This window comes from Talpa occidentalis, unplaced genomic scaffold, assembly GCF_014898055.3.
Source record: "Talpa occidentalis isolate TD23 unplaced genomic scaffold, MPIMG_talOcc4v2.1 talOcc4.2, whole genome shotgun sequence".
Classification (NCBI taxonomy): domain Eukaryota; kingdom Metazoa; phylum Chordata; class Mammalia; order Eulipotyphla; family Talpidae; genus Talpa; species Talpa occidentalis.
In genome coordinates, this window is record NW_023602073.1 from 73,115,768 (window position 1) to 73,138,262 (window position 22,495).

The 22,495-nt window shown below is 37.5% G+C and overlaps 1 long non-coding RNA gene across 3 annotated transcripts in view; it reads left to right on the top strand.

Annotated features, from left to right (window-relative positions):
* The window catches only part of LOC119252570 (uncharacterized), a 56,915-nt gene that overhangs the window by 29,512 nt on the left and 4,908 nt on the right, over positions 1–22,495 (top strand). For 2 of the 3 annotated variants that reach the window (XR_005126845.2, XR_008553246.1), the window contains exons 2-4: positions 1,608–1,740; positions 7,556–7,619; positions 8,626–9,248. This is a non-coding gene — a long non-coding RNA (uncharacterized LOC119252570). Of the gene's footprint in view, positions 1–1,607; positions 1,741–7,555; positions 7,620–8,625; positions 9,249–22,495 lie in introns of those variants that run through there. The other variant, XR_008553245.1, reaches the window with a different exon arrangement.

Genomic DNA, 22,495 nt, shown 5'->3' on the forward strand with positions numbered 1-22,495 from the left:
GTGTTTGTCCATTTCTTTGTATTTTGACTCACTGTGGCTTATATCCACAACCCCACACAGGACTCAGCTTTAGTGCTCACAGTTCTCTGATTGTTTAATATATAATTCTTGTCTCCCTGGGTGGATGGAAAATTCCTCAGTGCCTACACAGTGTCTAAACACAGCAGACTGTTGCTTATTAACATGTTCTTGTCTTTAGGTAGCCATCAAGTCCTGTTCTCAAGGCTCTCACAAAGTAGGTAGGAAGGAAGAGGGCTTAATGTGGGATTACAGCAAATTTGCCATATCATTATGAATAAAATGCTTTTTTCCTCAAGTATTTCTGGTCAGGACAGCTGTATTTATTTTTCCAAATGGGTGTTTTCTTTGCTCTGTGTTCCTTTGACACATTGGTCCCTTTTCTTACTATTTTTACAGTGTTATTTGTAAATAGACACACAAGGAGCCCTATTCCAGATATTCTTGCACAACATTTTAAAAGCAAAACGTTTCTAGTATGTGTAGCATGTACTACCTGTGTGCGAGGGACTGTCTCTGGGTTTGCCCAGTCGTTATCTACAAGTCCCTTCAGTAAGGGTGGACACATGATTTAGTTTTAGATTAGTGTATAAGATTTTTCCTAAACATTAGAGGAAATTCTCAGACACCAGCAGAATGGCCAAGAATTCAGTTCAGCTCAATTTTGACAGTTATCTACCCAGAGACAGCCTCAGGTTCCATAGGCCAAGGGCTTAGTCTGCCAAGGCAGACCTCCACTTGAGACACAGTCACTCACACTGACTGGTACCTGTGCTCATGATTGACTGACTATAAATTAGAGATTTTTATGATCCGGCCTCAAGTTTGATTCATTTGCTAGTTCAGCACACAGAATTCAGGAAACCAATTTACTCTTAGATCACAGTTCATTACAAAGTTCATTACAAAAGACACAGTTCTGTGACTCAACTGACAGATAAAGAGGAAAATAGGGCAAGGTACCCAGCAAAGGAATTTCTGTCCTCAAGAAGTTTGGGGTCCAGATTGGTGGCACCTGCTGGAAGCTCTTTGGTAACTCAACCTGGAAACTCTAAGGGCCTCCTTTTGAGCTTTTAGGGAAGTGTCATTATTTTGGCTTGATGGATTAACTCATTGGTCAGTGTGAATAGAACTCAGTCTCCAGCAGGTATGTGGTGGGACTGGAAATTCTAATCCTCTACTCACGTTGGTTTCTCAGGCAACTGACCCCCAATCTAATTATTACCTAATTATTTACAGAAAGTTACCCTTATTAACATAACAAGAGGTACTTTTTAACATATTCAACTGGAAATTCCAACACTTTGGGGAACTGGGAGCCAGGAACTGTGGCTGAAAATCAAAATGCTATGAGAAATAAATATTTCAGTCATCTGAATGAACAAAATAGTCACCAGCTTGACCGATATATGTGTTTCTCATAAATCAAAATTATGCACATATGAACTGTAAGCAGACGTCTTCTACCTCAGGTTTGTGGAGTGGCCTTGACTTTTCTAGATAAAAAGGGACAGATTTTCTTGTCAGGACCCTTCACTTTACTCTTCCTCACTTAGTCTAAGTGATAATACTTTGGCACTTTTCTGCAGGTGGCATCTTCAGGAAGAGCTAAGCTACTAAGGCCAACACCAGGATTCTTTGGATCCATTGTCTCCCTGCTCTATCTCTCCACACCCAAGATTCTGTGTTAGGAATGTGACTGGTGGGAGCACTGGAAATGAGGTATGAGGAAATGAGGTATCTATGGGGTATAGATTTTATTAATAGATTTATAATAAATTTTTATTTTTAACAGTTTTTTAACCATTAAAGTAACACATGCTTATTTAAAAAATTCAAACTGCACAAAACATATTCTTCTTGTTCCTCTAGAAGAATCGCTGTTTATATTGCTTATGTTTTCCTCCCAATATTTTCAATTATGTGTATAGACCTTTATTTACACAAAAAGAATTTACATGATGTTCTGTCATTTGCTTTTGATACTTATACCATATTTTGTGTATCAAATCAATTCTTTGTTGATGAATGCTTGGTTGGGTTGCTTCCATGTTTTGACTGTTATGAATAACGCTGCTATGAATATCCAATATCCAATTATTACCTAATTATTTTGGGTGTATGCCCAGGAGTGGAGTTTTGGATCATATGATAATTCTATTTTTGATTTTTCAAAGAACTGTCATATGGTTTTCTACAGCAGCTGTACTTTTTCTTCACTTCCACCAACAGTGCATGAGGGGGTTATATTTTGGATACAAACTCTTATATACATCTATTTAATTGTTAAATATTATAATTTATAGGAATTAACCAAATTAATGTAAATTAATTCTAATTATTATATAATTTAAATTAAAGTTTGTATTGGGTTAAAAATAAATGTATAATTATACTAAAGATTAATTTTTTAGAAATATGTACACGTTATATCTAAAAAACCAAGAGGTTCAAGATTGAGGAAAAGAAGAAAGAATGTGTGCAGAAATGGATCAAAGTTAAGTGGGACATGTTGGGATATAATAATTGAATAAGGTTAAAAACTAAGCCCCTACTCCTGACCCAGCAGGCAGATTTAGGAGGCTGGAGTAGATAAGAGAATTGATAAGGTTGGGAACAAGGCCATAAAACCAACCACCATGACAAGAAAAAACAGCCCAGCTCCAGGAATGCAGAAGCAGAAGCCAGAACATGCTTCCGTGTCAAAGGCCAGTGCTGGAGACAAGATATCCCAACAGATGGCTGGTACAAACTGGCACCCCAAGTTAGAAAGCCCACGAAAACAGAATATAAAAGAGAGCCTCAAATCCTCCGTAGGATGCAGACATCTCCTGTCTCACCCTGTGCTTCTCTTAGCCGTGTATTGCAATAAATCCACCTGTTCTGTTCTTCACTCTGTCATCCCTGTGCTTCCGACCCCACCCTAATCTTCTCTCTACAGCAGGACAGTTACAAGGATGACTAGAAAACACAGCATTTCAGCCACTGAAAATAAAGTCTGTTCATTATTGTAACAGTTATTATGTTCAGTTTCACTTAGAGTCATTTGTAATTGTGAAGAAAAAAACTGAAGGACGAGAAATGTTGGATATTTCAGAAACTAGTAAACAAGACTATGAACAAAAGAGTAAAAAAATGCCATTTGTAATCAATTTGACATTACTGTGGTCACCAATTCCCAATTAAAAAAATGTTTTTAATAGAATTTGAACCCAACTCAGAGTAAGATCCAGATTACCCCAGAGAATCTATTTTACATAATGATTGATGTTTGTTGCGTGTGTTCTAAAGGCAAGTAGTTTCCTTGAGATATTTTCTTACACTCCAAGGAATCTGTCTTTATTCCACCCTGCTCCCTCCATGGATACTTTTAGCAGTAATACCACAACATTTGAGTATTGGCAAATAAAAGTTTTCAAAAATTTGAAGAATTTAAATGTAGTTTGCCATGAAAATTCCATGTTTCATCATGATACTTTTTGTAAAATGGAATTATTCAAACTGTCAGCTTAGTAGATGGTTCTTTGCAGAAAACCAAAAAATTAGAGAAAAAATAGTGAAATATTTTACATGTGATTTTTGACATTATTTGCAAAAATAGTTTGCTTCATAGAGGAGGACAAGAAATTATTGAAAATTGAGATGCTGGAATTTTTTTTACATCATTTTTCATTTTTGCATAATGTATGCATTTTCATTTTGGTTATATTCCCCATACAATTTTTCTGACCCTAATCCCTCTTCTCCTCCCCCCACCTCCCACTGTAGTGTATCTTTGGTCTATAGTTGCTTGTTGATTTTTACTTTATTGCAATTAGTCTTTTTCCTGGTCCCTTATTTAGGTTTTCTAAATTCCTGCTATGAGTGAGACCATCCGGTGTTTTACTTTTTCTTTCTGGCTTATTTCACTGAGCATGATCCCTTTCAACTCCATCCATGTTGCTGCAAATTGCATAAGTTTATCTTTTTGAATGCTGAGTAATATTCCATGGTATATATGTACCACATCTTCTTGATCCAGTCATCTATTTTTGGGCATTTGGGTTGTTTCCATAGCTTAGCTATTGTAAATAGTGCTGCTATAAACATAGGGGTGCAGGTGCCCTTTGGAATTAATGTTTCTGTGTCCTTTGGGTAAATACCTAGGAGTGGAGTTGCTGGATAATATGGAAGATCTATCTTTAGTAGGTCAGGAAATCTCCACACAGCTTTCCACAGTGGTTGAACCATTTTGCACTCCCACCAGCAATGCAGGCGAGTTCCTTTTTCTCCACATCCTCGCCAACATTTGTTGTTGCTAATTTTTTTATTTTTTTATTTTTATTTTTTTTTTTTTATTATTTTTTTTTTTTTAAAGAGGCACGTATTTTATTTATTTGTTTGTTTATACATGCACTGGGTACAGTCAGAAGCACGGGAGGGTGAGAGAATTCACCAGAGCCAGAGCAGGGAGCAGAGCAGGCAGAAGGACCGAAGTACACTGCTGAGGGGAGCAGCGGGCGGCAGGAGAGGTCTGCGCACCGTGTGGGACCCTCCTCCAGTGGCCGGGGAGCAGCCGGGGATTGAACCGGCGCCGCAGAGGCCGCGGGGAGCTTCGCAACCCAGCGCTCAACCGCTGCGCCACCGGGGAGGCCCTGTTGTTGCTAATTTTTTTAAATGTGCCATTCTCACTGGTGTGAGATGGTATCTCATTGTGGTTTTGATTTGCATTTCCCTGATTGCAAGTGATGTTGAACATTTTTTCATATGCCTGTTGGCCATTTGCATTTCCTCTTTGGAGAAGTTTCTGTTTAGCTCTTCTGCCCATTTTTGACTGGATTATTTTCTTTGTTTTTGTTGAGTCTCATCAGCTCTTTGTAGATTTTTGTGATCAGTCCTTTATCATTAGTGCTGTGTGCAAAAATTTTCTCCCAGTCAGTGGGGTTTCTCTTTGTTTTTGTTATTGTCTCTTTTGCTGTACAGAAGCTCTTTAATTTGATGTAGTTTCAGCTGTTTATCTTTGTCTTCACTATCAATGCTTTGGCTGATGTGTCTTTAAAGATGTTACTGAGGTGTATGTCATGTAGTATTTTGCCTATCTGTCCTTCTATATATTTTATGGTTTCAAGTCTTATGTCTAGTTCTTTAATCCATTTTGAGTTGGTTTTTGTAATGCTGGAATATTTTTAAGCTTAAACTATGGGTAATTAATGGCAATAGGACTGGCCACATCACTAATCATTAAAAAGGATCTAATAAAATTGAAAGTAAATCAGTGATGCTTCTAGGAAATTATAGTAAGTTTGAAATTCTACTGAGAATAAAAGAAGAAAATACTTTACTTTTGATTGTATACCAGATGTAGCCCAGTATAAGCAGTTATGTTAAATTATTAGGTATGTTCACATTATGAATGTCACAAATAAAAGAAAATTATATTGACTTTATTGAAATTAAAAAAAAAAACTTGATATGGTCAATTTTGTGAAATTATTAATAAATTGTAAAAGAATGGTATTAACATAAAAAGCTCGTGGCCAGGGATTTAATAGTGCAGTAAGCCTGCTGGTCTATACAAGGTATGCCAGCTATATTTCCTCCCCAAATTGATGATGCCAACTTTCTGCAGCATTCAGTTCATAATCTTAATATGCAAAATGTTGCTTTTATGAATTGAAATATTTACCATTTTTAGTACTGAATATAACATATACTTTTTTGTCAATTCAATTAATATGTGAAATACTGTTTATTATAAAAATTATATTATAAACACCCATGGGCAGCAAAATCAATTATAATCAAGGCACTTTCTATACAAAATAAAAACATTTATCAAATATTAAAAGATAAGTGTATCATGCATTATGCTACAATAGAAATCATCTAGATGCAATAGATTACACATATTTTGAGACTTATCTGTATGAGATGGTGTTTTAAACAAAAACACAAGACCACATATAACTTAAACACTAATAGTATATTACCTTTTTATTTATAGCAAATGGAAAAAAACCTTTGAAAACATATTTAATGATTTTAGTGCCTTAGCAAGAGATATGTATATATTTCCAGAATTTGAAAACAAATTTTTCAAAAATTAAAAAATTGGAAATTATAAATCATTGCATTAGAGTATTAATTGTTATAAAAGAAGTGCATATCAAACAAAAATTACAGAGTATAGATATCCTAATTTCACATTTCAGATGGACATAGTGAAAATTAAATAAAACATTTTCAGATTAGAATTGTTAACTAGAAGAGAGTTATTTTCTATGACTAGATCTGATTCAAAACCATTGGCCACTGACTTAGACAATTTAAGTTCTACAAAAGTTTTATCTGAAATAGTTTTAGGCAATATCAGTAACTTATAATATAAAACCAGCATTGTTTTTGGATTTCCTAAATTTCCCAATTTTTGCTTAGTGCAATCTGCCCAAGTTTGCAAGTGGACTTTAGGTTTTTTTGGGTTTTTTTTTTTAAACAATACTAATCACAGAGGTGTACTGCAAAAGAAAATGAGATAAGCAAAAGACTATCTTGGTTGATGAGTTTGCTTCCATCAAGACTAGGAAAATAAAATTATAATAAGCTCTGTTTTGATGTAATCAAAATATACTTAAGCTTTAAAATACCTGTTTTTCTTTTTAAAGATATACTTATTTATGCTTACAAGAACTGGGGTACAGGCCAGAGGTGTGTGGGGGGGGGGTGAAAGGATTTACCGGAGACAGAGTGGGGAACAGAACTGGTAGATTGACTGAAATATACTGCTGAGGGGAGCATTGGGTAAGACAGGAGAGGTCTGCTGTGCCATGTGGGTAGCTCCCTGGCCAGGTGTGGAACTTGTGCAGTGGCTGTGGATAGCTTCATAGGTTGCGTCTTAACCCCTTGTGCTACCAGGGAGGCCTAATACCTATTTTTCAATTGTTTTTGTTTTCTCTCTTGATAGAATAGATAACAGATCATAATTAAAAACTAATACTTTTCATTGTTTATTGTGCAGCCTTGTTCATTGATTTAAAAAAAAAATGGAATCGTTTTAAACTTTAAAAAATACCTATTTTTCAGTTTTCTAGTATTTTTCAACTATTTTAATGTCCTGGAGGAAATTCATAAAGATATGTTTATAGGGGTGCACAGTTTTGCAGTTTTTCTTTTGCCTCATGCTCCACGGTGGCTCACCAGGGCACTGCAAGGGAACATTGTTCAGCAACAGAAAGGAGCAAAGTCCTGAATCATACCACAACACTGCTGAATCTCAGAGCAAGGTGGAAGAAGCAGACTCAACAGGCTTCAGTCTGTATGATTTCATTTAGGACATTCTAAAACAGAAAAAAAACAAACAAATGTAGAAAGAAAAAGATAAATCACTGGATGTCAGTGTCTTCGCGTATGGAAAGGATTGACCCTGAATACATAAGGGAGGAATTTGGAGCTGTGGAAGCATTCATTCTCTTGATTATGGTCATGGTTCCACAACTGTAGACTTTTGTCAGAAACGTTCGAATTACATACTAATAAGGCTGAGCATTTCTTATTTTTGCAGGTGCAGTGAGTCCTGGACTTCACAGCAGAGCAGCATTGTCTTTGGAGAGGATTACTTGGCTAGGGTAAGAAACATAAATTGGGATAATAAGATACTAGAGACCAGAACACCATTTTATTTATTTATTTATTTATTTATTTTTAGTACATATTATTTTTTATCTAGCAGATTATAAAACAAAAATAATCACTGAATTAGAATGGTTTTTGTATAGCGACATTATGAGAAATAAATGGATTTTCAACTCTTTTAAATATAATAACTATCTCCATGAATTATCCTTAGTATATGATGATATGAGAACATATTTAATTTTTTTTTTTTTAAATTAATAAATTTTATTTTTATATTCCCCGTACAATTGCAATCCCCCATTCTGACCCCAATCCTTCCCCTCCCGCCCCCCACCCCCAAAAAGTGTCTCTGGTTCATAGTTTTTGTTGATTTTGATTTTCACTTTCTTATAGTTATTCATTTTCCTGGTCCCTTATTTAAGTATTCTAGATTCCTGCTATGAGTGAGACCATCCGGTATTTCAGAACACCATTTTAAATCTCGTAGAACAGCCTTGCTGTTCAACAAAACTGTTCACTATTTTTTTTTTTTTGTCCTCGATTATTTTGGAGTTGTCTACTTTGCTCAACTTCCTTTATGGCCTATTATCTAGTTAACATCTTGATTGTTTATGGGGTCTAAGTGTTCCTTGCAAGCAGCAGAACTAAAATATTAACTGGATCCTCCAGAATTGCCTAACTCTACTTGAGGCTGAGTTCAACAGTCTCTTGGGTACAAATATTTTCTCAAGGTTGGGCTTAATTACCTTTTAGTAAAATCTTGGCATAGGGACAGCCATATTCCAGGTGCATGTCAGAGCAAATGCTTCTAATCATTAGAGGTTTGCACCCACATCTCAATTATGTTTTTCATTATCCTCTTGGCAAGCTGACTGGGTTTCTAAATCACATGATGTTCCCCAAGGACTTTATATATTCCAAGATTTGTGTTTTCCTCCCAGGCGGCTGACTGCAGTAGAGTATTGTCACTCTATGTTTTTGTCATCTACTTCACAGATAGATTATGTAACCCCGGTAAAGAAGAATTTGATAACTCGGAGTTGAAAGAAACTTTACAGCCCTGCTATTCAAAATGGCCCACAGTCAGCTTCTGTGTTACCTGGCTATTTGGGAGAAATGCAGAATCTCTGGCTTAGCTCTAGGCCTACTAAATCAGAAACCATATTTTGACAACCCCCCGATTCTCCGCTCCTTCCAGCTCTACTCCTCTCTAGTTGTGAGTACATTAAAATTTGAGAAGTGTAGTTGTCACCCGGCCTAATTACTTATCAGGTACTCAGCTCAACTGTGTCAGTCTTACAAACAAAGGACTGAAGAAAGGTTGGTTTATTGTATTTTGGCACCTTCGATTACTGTACATACACACAAAAAACTGTATTTACATTGAGGTCTTCTTTGTAAGAACAGTTCCATAACCCCCTGTTCAAACCAATGGGCCTAGAGGTATTCTGGTAATCTAGAATTGTGTAATAAAGTACTCTTACAACACAATATGAATATTGAGCAAGATATTACATTGATTATTTTGATATCACTTATCATGTAAATAAATGTATTTTAGCAGAAGTTTGATAGCACAAAGTTTTTATAGGCACTATTAGATGTCATTTGCATTGCAGTGCTGAGAAGGATCTGCTTAAATATCTTCAGGTAGAGGATCATCTCAGAGTAAGAAACAAGAGCAAAGACTACCTGTGTGGTTGCTTTACCCTTACCTTTGTGGCAACCTATGTGAGATGGTGTGGGGGTGGGGGACAATATTAACATTCACTCATACTGGTTAGAGATATTTCTGGGACTAGTCCTAGGTCCAGCTAAGCATTTAGCATGTGTAATGTTTACAGTTTAGAAATACTTAATGCTCTCATCCTAAATGACTGATTTATATAAATGGTTTAAATTACTCAAATTTGAGCAACATACTTGATCTCCTGTTCCAATTTCTCAATATTTCGGGGTTCTTTTTTTCATTTCTATTGGTCTTAAAGTTATTCGTAGTTCTAGGAGTGGAATTGCTGGGTCACATGGTAGCTCTAATTTTAGTAATTTGAGGGTCTTCCATGCAGCTTTCCATGTGGTTGGACCAGTTTGTAGTCCTACCAGCAGTATAAGAGGGTTCCTTTTTCTCCACATCCTTGCCAGCATTTGTTGTTGCCAGTTTTTTTAATATAGGCAATTCTCACTGGTGTAAGATGGTATCTCATTATGGTTTTGATTTTCATTTTCCTGATTATAAGTGATGTGGAGCATTTTTTCATTTACCTGTGGAGACACAAGGCAGGGAAGGGGGAGGGAGAAGGTTGTAGTGGTAGATGTAGTGGTGGAAATTTTATGGCAATTACACCTGAAGGGAGAATCAAACATTGTACAAAAATGAACAATTTTTGTGCAAGGATTTTAAAGAAAATAGATGATTAGTCCTATAGTGTGTAGTGCAGCTTATACTCGGTGTGTGTGTGTGTGTGCAGATTCCATGGCTAGGTATGACGCCTGTCCCTGCCTTCCTAGCCACCCATCATACTGAGGGAAGATGTAAAATATATATATTTAATAATTTTTAAAAAGTTATTTGTATATGATTACACTACACTTTCTGCCAAGCTGTGTATTTATATTGAGGTCATGTTTGTAAATAGCTCCACAACCCCCTATTCAAACCAATAGACAATACAATTTACATGTAATATTCCATCTTGGGGGCCTCCCAGGTGGCACAGCGGTTGAGCACTGGGCTGCGAAGCAGCCCACAGCCTCTAGAGCGCCGGTTCAATCCCCGGCCGCCGGCGAGGGTCCCACATGGCGCACAGACCTCTCCTGCTGCGCCCGCTGCTCCCCTCAGCAGTGTGTTTCATCAGTCTGCCTGTTCTGTTCCCCGCTCTGGCTCTGGTGAATCCTCTCACCCTCCGATGAATCTGGCCTGTACCCTGGTTCTTGTATAAATAAATATTTAAATAAATCTTTGAAAAAAAAAAAGAATCTAACTTTATCCAGTGTGCTAAAACTGAAAATATTCGTCTCACCAAAATGTCCTGCAGCTAGAGGAACCATGTGACCATCGAAAAGCTAAAAAATTGATAAGTCGAACCACCAAAAGTTGGGGATTATCTATATATCAAAAAATGTTATGGCAAATGGCTCCATAAGGGAAGACAAAATAAACTTGTTACTGTTACTGGATCAGGCCTGGGTTCTGGTGCTACCAGTCACTACAGATGCCAGTGAGCACAGACAGAAACTGAATCTGTAAGTGCTTTAAATTTTCACTATTCTGCCATGAATCTGAAAGAATAGTGGGTGTAACATCCCCAAGAAACTGTTCTGCCATCTCATCTTGAGTTGGCCTTTATATAATGAGTTAAACAAAGACAGTCATAAGCAAACAGCCCGTCACAGTTGATGTGTCTGGTATTTGTCTTGTCTTGTTCAGCCCCCAGATCATGTTACCAGCCTCCAGGTTAGCTTGACCCTGATACATCTGATGGTGTCAATGTCTGGCACTCCTCGGACGGAGCATTATTGGGGCAGGATTCTGAGTTTATAGCAAGGATTTTAGTTTAAAAAAAATAGATGATTAGTCCTACAGTGTGTAGTGGAGCTTATACTAGGTGTATGTGTGTGCAGATTCCAGGGCTAGGTATGATGCCTGTCCCTGCCTCCCTAGCCACCCATCATACTGAGGGAAGATATTTGTTTGGGAAGATTTCTCACAAATAAAAGGCTCTAATGTGTAAGAAGTGTCTTCAAACTAATAAATGGGAAATGGGAAATTGGATAAAAGATATAAAAAGACTACCAAAAAGGAAAAAAAAATGGCTCTTGAGCCCATGAAAATATGCTCAACCTCACTCATTATAAGGTAAATGCAAATTAGATTCACTTAGAAACCATTTTCCCTTATCAGATTGGCAAAGATCCTAAAGTTTAATTACACTCAGTGTTGAAAAAGGTATGAGCAAACAGGCTCTTGCAGTTTAAATTGGAATGTACATTAAGACAACTTTTACATCATTGGAGTAATTTTGTAAATCTTTAAAAATTACATATTTTTATGTCCTTTGACCCAGATTCCAGTTTTAAGATTTTTTTTGAATAAATTTACTTGTGTGTGTAATAACATGTAAAAGATTTATCACAGCAAAAAATGAGGACTAGTCTAAATGTTTATCAGTAGGGGGATTGGTTTAGTAATGGAATATTCTGCAGCAGAGTATTATTTAAATGGTGGTTAAATCTCTTATAAAACTAATGTTTTACTAAGTTTAATAATAAAGAATTATTGACTATTTAAGCTATTTTATCTAAAATTACTGAACTTTCAGGTTACATTTTGCTCCTTATTGTAAGGAAACTAAAATTTAATGTCACCTCACCTAAAAGAAAAAGCATGTGTTTATGTGTAAGTTGTCTAGTTTAAAGGGATGATAGTATAATAGCTATTACAATGTCTTGCAATCTAAAGATTAGGAACTAGGATGTAATAACTCTAAATACAAGTAAAGTGACATGTTTAGAAAAGGAAGGAATGTATTGGAAACAGATATTTTAAAGCTCCTGTAAAAAATTTAAATAAAGTGATTATCCTTGAAATGTAATGGTATTTAAAAAATAATAAGATGAAAGAAGTGTTAAAGATCTGAGAGAGGTATCTTAAGAGAAGAAATTTTATGTGCTTGAAGGACTTGCTATAAGAATATTTAAGTTGGGCCTCCCCTGGTGGCACAGCGGTTGAGCGCTGGGTTGCGAGGATGCCCGTAGCCTTTGCAACGCCGGTTTGATCCCCGGCCACCAGCGAGGGTCCCACAAAAAAATAAAAAAGAATATTTAAGTTAACTTTAATATCAGTAGTGTACCTGTGTAACAACAAACTTTAGTCCTTTTTGCACATGAAAACTTAAAGGTATTCTAAAGCTGCTTTCACTAATTCCTATAACAAATTAAAGACTAGGTAACCTGAAAATCTTGGTGCTCTTTTACCCTCAGGTTACTTGAGAAAAATCTTATTTTATCATCATTGCTCTGAACCTTGTCAAAGAAATAGACGAGGTTCTCTTAAAAATCCTTGTCACTCTGAGTAATTAAGTATTTTATAAAAATCTGTAAGTTTGTTAATCCTATGAGAACTTTGTTCTAAAATAGTAAGATTTCTATCTTATAGGGACTCCTAAGACTCCTACTTTATATTTACCTGACCCAGTCACATTAACAACTTTACGATTTTTATTTTATGTGTGTATATATATATATATATTTTTTTTTTTTTTACATCATTGTTCATTTTTGTACTATATATACTTTTCCTCTCAGGTGTAGTCCCTGTAAGATTCCCACCACCAATTCACTGGTGAACCATCACCATAGTCCCTTGTGCTCTTCCCTCCCCTGTTTAGATCCCCCTGCCACCCCCTCCCTTGCAGAATGTCTCTGATTTATAGTTGCATGCTTATTTTTTATTTATTATTATTGTTATCATTATTTTTATTTTCCTGATCCCTTGTTTCCCCAGTAGTCCTCCTATAAGTGAAACCATCTGATATTTTTCTTTTTCCTTCTGGCTTATTTTGCTGCCCATAATCCCTTCTAGCTCTATCCATGTTGCTGCGAATGGCATGAGTTTATCTTTTTGATTGCTAAATAGTATTCCATTGTTTACAACAATTTTTAGGACACATTAATTGGCTATATCTTAGAATTCCCACTTACACTCTTTCTGAGTTGTTCGCTTCCCTTAAACTCTGCCCAGCCCCTGCATCTTGTCGTTCACTCACTCATAAAGCAAAGCAACAATTGACATTTCTTAACAATCGACTTCACTCTTCTTGTTGGACAGGTGCAATCCTAAAATCTCTCCCCCTGCTTATTTTAAAAACCCACCATTCTCCTACAGGAATCACTGGACAATTAACCTCACCTTTTCGCATTATTGAATGGTTTTTTCTTCCCTCCTAGCCTAAGAACTGCCTATCTACTTATCTTTCTCTAAGATGTTTCTTGTTACAAAGGGCATATTTTCATTGTCAGTCATTATCCGGCTATGATCCTGCCTCTAATAACATGGGTCTCTCCAAACAGGAGATGGAATGGCTCCTTGCTTACTCAGCAATTTCAAATTGTTCTCCGGGATTATGCAGGTTCATTCTTTTTATTCTACACCCACCCCACCCCATAAACACATTCAATCCCTGCAGCTTCTCCCTATTTGTTCCTTCACTATTGTGTCAGTTCTCCCATTTCTCAGGCTCTACTATCTTCGTAGATAGTTCCTCTGCTATGGGCCTCGGACTCTTGATCTGGAGCACAGATTCAGATGCCCCTTGGCACAAAGTGCCTTTCCCTTCAGCCCAACATGCTGAATTAGCTGCTGTTATTTCCGTTCTTTCCTCATTCCCTTCACAGGCACTTAATAACCTTTCTGACTCATCAAGACATCCCCTGCCCTTCTTAACACTAATATTGATGAAGCCCTACCCTCAGCTTTCATTTCTTTACAGACTATGCTTTGTCAACGTGTTCATCCCATTTTCTTTGTTCACATTCGTAGTTATTCTGGCCTTCCAGGCCGTCTATCTAAAGGAAATGAAATACCTGATAAAGCCCTTAGGGGCTTTATGTAATCATCCTATAACTTGCCATTCCTTTTTTCATCAAGGAGCTCAAAGTCTGGGGAAAATGTTTGACATTCCCCTTCTACAGACATGGGCTACTGTTCTCACTTGTGCTGTTTGTCAACTTTGTAGCCACACCTTTCTTTCAGGCATTAATCCATGTGTCACTCAAGCCAATGAATTATGGCAAATGGATGTCACCCACTTCCCTTCTTTTGGCTGTCTAGCTTGTCTTCATGTTACAATAGATACGTTTTCAGGATTTCCATGGGCCACGGCACAGGCCTGTGATCGTTCTTCTCATGTCATGCGTCATCTCTACTTGGCATTTGCTGTCATGGATCATCCTTCCTGTATTAAAACTGACAATGGCCCAGCTTATGATTCTGGATCTTTTACAGCCTTTTTATCTCACTGGGGCATTCAACACATTGGCATTCCTTATAACCCCACAGCTCAAGTTATGGTTGTATGTGCTAATGGACTCCTTAAACTTTTTTTTAATAAAACAAAAAAGGGGGAATATAGAGAATAACTTGTCCCCACAGAAACAAATATACAAAACTTTCTGCTCTTGATTGATTTGAAAGGCACCTTGACTGGGCAATTCTGACCTTGTATTGGAAATGCAAACTGTAGGTAATAAAAATGGTGGCCTAACAGGCCACTTTGGATTAGCAGACCCACAAATTAGGAAAGTCTTGAGTAAGTAACAATATCTGTAATTTTTTGTGGTGTGTGTGTGTGTGTGTGTAAAATGCAAGGTATACACCTCTCAGTATATAATGTTCTGTGGAACTTGTGCGAAAGGAGGAAACTGTATGTGCATCTGCTTTTGCATGTGTATGGATGTATTTTTCTGTGAGATTCATGAGAAGATGATGTCATTGGTTTGACTTCGAGCAGAAATGAGTGGAGATCAGAGTTGGGGAAGAAATATCCCTTCTGTAACTTTTGAATATATTGCTTTCCCCTCAGCAGTGTATTTCAGTAGATCTGCCTATTCTGTTCCCCACTCTGTCTCTGGTGAATCCTCTTATGCCCCGCACCTCTGGTCTACACCCCAGTTCTTGTATGCATGAATAAATAAATCTTTAAAAAATTTGAATACCATTATGTATCTTATAGATTCATCTTATATACATTTCAAGAACGGATAAAAAAATTGTGGTGACAGAGGTCAGAATAAAATTACTTGTAGATAAGATAGTTACGGGAAGGAGCCTAAGACAACCTTCTTGGAGGAGACGAGCAGAGATGTCCTCTATCTTGAATTAAAAGATGATTACATAAGTAAATGCATATGGAAAAATTCATCAACACCACATTTGATATTTGAGCATTGTACAGTGTGTGTATCATGCCTTATCACACTTCAGAAAGTATACGCTTTGAAGAGTGAGATAGAAAATTGAGATAAATACAACAAAATATTAACATTCTGGGAAAAAAAAGCTTCAACTGTTTACCCTTATTTAGTTTTACATTTTTTATAGAATTTTCTTGTGAGAATGTGTGTGCATGCATGTGACTTTCAGTACAGAGGAAAGTTGTGGCCAATCTGTAGTGTTCTTCTTTTTGTTTCCTATACATTGTAAAATGTATAGGAACAAGAGGTTAAGCGTCAGCACTGTAAGGCTGTCTGCAGCTACTGCAGCAGGAGTTTGATCCCTGGCCAGGGAGATGACCCACATGGCACAGCAGACCTCTCCTGTCTCACCTGCTCTCCCCTCAGCAGTGTGTTTCAGTCATTCGGCTTGTTCTGCTCCCTACTCTGTCTCTGGTGAATCCTCTCACCCCTCACCTCTGGCCTATTCCCCGGTACTTGTATGCATAAATAAATAAATCTTTAAAAAAAATTTACTCTCTTAACACATTCATATGTATCACAGAGTAGAGTTGAGTCACAGTGAGTTGGCAATTCTCTAGTGAAAAGAATAGGTGGAGAGCTTGATTTTCTCTTCTTTTGCTGAAACCCAGAGACCTGGTCACATTTCTTTCTACTTTTCTTTCTTCTTTCTTAAAAAAACAATTCTTCATTGACATCACTGCGGTATCTATGGCACTTTTCTATAACAGTGTTGGGTTGGTGTGTGTTTGTGTCTAGTCTCATACTAAGTGTATACCCAGGTGTGAGTAGACTGAGCCATATGCTTTTAAGAATTTGATACTGGACCTTGCTCCCATGGCAAATGGTATTTCTAAACATTAGCTCAGTGTAGCTTTGAGTTGTGTACAATGAGTAAACAAGCTTAAATGTGAGAGTGTGAATCAATGACAAATTCCTTTTGAAAGGGAACTTTGATCTCTACCAGAGCCCTGCTTGCTTCTACAGGCAATCTCTGTCTTTGTTTTTGGTGTAACGAATATGTTTTTCTGCATTGAATCTGTTTTCCCAGTAATGATGGGAAGGTGTGACAAGGCAACATGTTGAGAACAATGTTTGGGCCATAATGAGATAATATCAGGCATCAAAGGCAAGAAGTCCTGTTGTGCTGAGTCACTGTGATTTGGTTATTTTCTAGTGAAAAAAGATAGAAGGCAACTTGACTTCCTTTTTTTAGTTTTCTCTGTGAGGTAAGCCTGGGGGCACTGTCACAGGATCAGCTTTCATTCACTAAAGCTCCCATTTTAGGTACTTTTCTCACTTACACAATAAAACAGCTTAGCACAGGGACCTGTTCATGGGGAGAATCCAGTCTTTCTGGCTGCTTTGAATGCTCTAGGTAGGATTTGCCCCAGAACCTGAGGAGGGGTAATGTGGAGGAGTTGGAATTGATGCTCAGAATTATAAGGCAGAGATTTGGATTCACAAACAAAGGAGTGTGTGTCTTTGTATTTCTTCATGTTACTACTAGGTGGTTAAGCAATTCACTCAACTATGAACACAGTAGAGGTATTTCAAATTGCTTTAGAGAGAAAACCACCAAAAATATTCTTTGGGAAACTTACAATCTTTTGAAACACCAATAAGCATTCCAACATAGTTGTGGTAAAGAATATTTTGATAATAACAGCAGTTTACCTAGCAAGATTGATTATTTGTGGTAGATATGGTGGTGATAGTGAATACAGAAGAATCAACTGAGACTATTCTACTGAGGTCAGTGGTGTTAGTCTTCTGCTATCCTTTGGACAATTTTAAGAATGCCAAGATCCTCTCAGGATAAAAGAGAGCTTGGAAGACTGGGAGGTTCGGGTGTCTGTTGAGCACAACCACATGCCTCATGATCTCTAATAAAAGCAGCAGTTATTCCAACAACAAAATGCATTTGTTTATTTGGAAGCAAACAATAGCAGAGAGAGCAGAGGGCATTTATTGGAAAATGCCCTCTCTTTTATTGACACAGGTAACAGCCTAGGCCAGTAGTTGGCTCCTGAAGAGAAGGACAGCAGTCTTGGTGAAGAGACTGAGCTTTTCTCCTATTTTCCAGAAGGGAATTCAGAACACTGGAAACCTGTTTACTCACCTGGTCTCCGATTTATTACAAAGAATATTGTTCAGGAATAGCCAGATGGAAGAGATGCATAGGACAAGATATGGGGGGGGAGGCATGAGGTTTCTATGCCCTCTCCAGGTGTACCACTCTCCCTAATCACTAGGTATTCAACGACCCAGAAGCTTTCTGCAGCCCTCCTTTTGGAGTTTTTGCTGATACTTCATTACATAGACATGATTGATTAATTCATTGACAATTGGCACTTGAATTCCACCTCTAATCCCTCTCCTTTCCCTGGAAATTGGGAGTAGGACTTTTAGTTGACTTGTATTCACAGTTTTCTCTGACAACCAGCCTCCAAACTTGGGTGTTTTCCAAAAGCTACCTTACTTAACATAACAAAAGACACCTTTAACACTCTCTAAATGTAGGAAATTCCAGCTTTTGGGAGCTGTGAGTCAGGAACTGTGAATAACAACCAAATATGTATGAGAAATATTGATATATATATTTCATTCATCTGAATGAGCAAATGTAATATTTCCTATAAATCACAAAAACTCACCACTTCCCAAATCAAAGCCCTCCTTGAGACAGTTACCCCAGTCTGATAGCTGTGACCCTAAGTTCATCTGTATTTTTCAACCCATCTGGTGAATGGGCTAATATTGAATTTTCATTGTCACTCTTGCTTCTAGCATCTTTCTTCTTTCCAAGGTGAGTTCATGACTCTTCTTCCTCTTTAGGTCCACTTGTGGGATTCTTTCTCAACTCTTTATCTTTATCTCTTCAGGGCCCTCTTTTTTTTTTTAAAGATTAATTTATTTATACAAGAACTGGGGTACAGGCCAAAGGCGCGGGAGGGTGAGACAATTCACCAGAGACAGAGCGGGGAGCAGATCAGGCAGACTGACTGAAATACACTGCTGAGGGGAGCAGCGGGCGAGACAGGAGAGCTCTGCCATGCCATGTGGGTATCTCCCTGACCAGCCGGGAATCAAACCCACACTGCAGAGGCTGTGGACAGCTTCACAGTGCTGCGCTCAACCCACTGTGCACCAGGGAGGGACCTCTTAACTCCACTTAGCCCTTTTGGTTTTCTAAAACCTTTTTAAAATGTAAACCTTCAAGGAAAAACTTATTTTCTTAAAATTTCCTTATTCTAGTGGCTGTCTTAGAGGTTGTGTGAACAGGGTTTTCTTTGTACAATACTAACTTGTCAGCACATGTATACTTCATGTAAATGGTCTTAAACTTTAGTTTTTGCATGAAAGTATATTATTTCCCAGGACCTTTTTGTTTGGATTTTTCCTAAAATGTATCCTGTGATCTTCCCTATCCAGTGGACTCTAGTTAAATGTTGGTTAGTGTGAGTAACAATAAAAAAGATAATATTTACTCCTTTGAGCTAAGTAAATATTTAACTTGCTTAATATGACTGTGCCAATTTGTCCAGATACTGCCCTTTCTTGCTTTCAGGTAACTATTGTCTGTAGCCAATTTGTTGCTTCTTTCCTGGGTTTTTTTTTTTTTTTTCCTATCTAGCTCACATGTAAAGTACAGGGCTCATGCTGTAAATGAAGATGTGCTCTTAATAGGTTTTATTACTTATATCACATGCAACTGATTATAAAGACCAGGTACTCACTCTTGAGGCTGACTGCTTCTAAAAGAAGTAATAGGTTTTACTTGGAAGAGGAGGACCCCATGGAAACATCTAGTGTCAGATTGCTGGGGTTGAAGTTCAGGTTTTGCTATAATTCTAGCTGTGATTTTGGCCGAGATATGTAACTTCTCTGTGCTTCATTTTCCTCTGCTATAAAATGGGAGTGACAATAATTGTGTTGCTCTCTTAATGTTGCTGTGAAGATTAAATAACTAGATGTAACAAAGAAAGCACTAAGTACTAGCTACCATTATTACCACCACTACTATTTTTGTTTGCCTTGAAACTTCTTTGTATATGGATTCAAATGCTATACATAAAGATTCGTGAAAATGAATTTGTTAGATTTATTCACCCTTGAGGAATGGATTGTGGATGGTTAGAATAGCACACACCAAATTTTTCTGCTAAGGCAAAGCTAACCTTCAGAAGGAATAGGAAAGAGTGAAAACTAGTTCCTGTAATAGCAACTGCTCTGCTTGCTTCACAGCTACACAGCTGTTGCTTTGTCAAGACAACAAAAGGCTGAAGGGATAGTACAGATTAAAGGGGACTAAAGAGATGGGACAACAAAATGCAAGGGATGATCCTGTGTTGGTAGAATTTGAATATAGACTGATAGATAATGTTTGTTGTATCAATGTTAAGTTATCTAATTTTGATAATTATGTGATTATGTAAGATAATGACCTTATTTTTGGTGTGTGTGTGTGTGTGTGTGTGTGTGTGTACACAGGGAGAGAGGGGAGAGAGTGAGTTGAAAAAAGGTTGGGAAAGCAAATGTGACAAAATGTTAACATTTGATAAATCTGGATTTTTTAGGCTTCTTTCTCCTATTTTTATAACTTTTTTATTTTATAAATTTGAAATTATTTCAAATTTAAAGTGGAAAAATAAAGTCCTGTGACTCAGCTTTCCAATTTGCAAGATGAATGAATTTTAATTTAATTCTTTTTTATTTTATTTATTTTTTAGGAATGATAGCATAATACTATCATAATACTATCATAATACTATCACTGCTCTGAGATGCAGATTGGGACAGTTTGTCTCATTAAGTGTTTTAATTTAAAAATTCTCCAGAGATGACACGTTAAGGCACATTAATTATATGCTACTTTTGAAAAGAGTGAAAATATGAGAAAAAGTTAATAAACTATATTTACTGGTTAATAGAAGAGTTGATTTTTATTTATCCATTGTAAAGTCAGTCGCATGTGGATCAACTTGTATTGTTTGAAGAACTTAGTTTGCTCAATAACTAACTTTTCCCCCAAATTCTTTGCAAGTACGAAAGCAATAGTATTATCACTGTTGAAACTTATCATTCACCTGAAGTTCTTAATATAAAAAATGTAAAAGTTCTCAAAAAATACAAGTTATTAATAAAAAAAATTCTCCAAGTGAAAGGACAAAGTCATGCATTTTCTTTAGGTCAGAAATATGTACATTTAGAGAATAAAAACCTGTAACTAAATGATATCATCTTGATGTGTAACTTATCCTTCTGCTATATTTAGTTTGCTACTTCTCTTTATGTTTTTTTTTAAAGATTTATTTATTTATGCATACAAGAACAAGAGTACAGGCCAGAGGTGTGGGGGGTGAGAGGATTCACCAGAGACAGAGTGGGGAACAGAACAGGCAGATTGACCAAAGTACACTGCTGAGGGGAGCAGCGGGCAAGACAGGAGAGGTCTGCTGCGCCATGTGGGTAGCTCCCCGGCTGGCCTAGGACCCAACTCGTGCTACAGAGGCTGCAGATAGCTTCAGAGTGCTGTGCTTAACCCCTTGCACCACCAAGGAGGCTCTTCTCTTTATGTTCTTATGATACAAACTTAATTTTAAAATTATATGACCAAATAGCAGCCGATGCTGGCTTACAGGTTAAAATGAATGTGCCCCCCACTTTTTTTCTCTTCTAAGATTTGTTTTTTATTTATTGAGATAACATTGATTTATAACATTATATAGCATTCAGGCATACAGCATTATAAATCAACAATAAATATACTATATTAGGTCACTACTAAAATTCCCTTTCAACATACAATGGACCCCGTTTGCCCACTTACCCACCTTTCTTTCCCATTGGTGGTTATTGATAACCCCTAATTTGGGTTTACAATCTAAAAGTTTATTTTTGTTTTATTTTGCACATTGTTTTGTTTCTCACACTTAAACATATGAGTGAGATCACACGATGTTCATCTTTCTCTGAATTATTTCACAAAGTATAATACCTTCTAGGTCTCTTGTTGCTACAAATGGCAGAATTTTTTTTGTAGCTAAATAGTATTCCATTTTGTATATGAAACCAGGGCCCACAACTCGGACTGTGGGTCAAGACTGGCTCTTATTTCCACAGCCAGCTAAGTGACAAGAGCCATTGGTAAAACACTGATGGTTCCCCCCCCCCCCTGCCATGCCAGAAGTTACTGTCTGTGGGCAGCCTCACCCCCAGGCACTGTTTCAGCAGAGTGGGAGTTTCCCCCTGGCTGCTCTAGCAGCCAGAGATAATTCCTCCCAGAGACAATGCTCTAGCCTTTTTGGCACCTGTATGGTAGAATAAGGTTCAAGCTAAATGAACCAGTCATATTCATCAGCTAATTAGTTAATTATTCAGTGCCAAATGGGCTGGTTGGTCCTAAAATGGACCAGTCAGTCACTTAGAATTGAAAATAGTCCAATCAGGCAGGAATCAACCAGGATAGGGGATCCTGAAAGAGAATATAAGGCAGGGCAGGTGCCAGCTTGAAACTCCACTCTGTACCAGTCTGCAGAAGAAAGAAGCAGCAGCCAACGGCTGACCTCCGAAGAGAGAAACTGAAGAGCTTTGCAGAGATTGGGTGGCTGTGCCTGCCTCCAGCCCTGTTGCTGACATCGTCTGAAAGGGGGAACACCAAAGGCCCTGAGCCTGATGTGTAAAAAAGCTGTTGTTGGTGGGGGCAACAACTCACAAAGCACTGTTAATGCCAGCGCTACCCAGCACTGCTGATGGGTGCTGCCACTTTGCATCCGGGTCACTCTGGAGAACTGTTTTAAACAGTTTCTGACCACCGGTGCCACCTCCAGGTGCTGCTGCCTCAGTTGCTGTCTGGTTCAGCGCCTGGTGCTGTCAATCCTGACCTTCAGCCTGTTGCTGCCATGGACTGCTG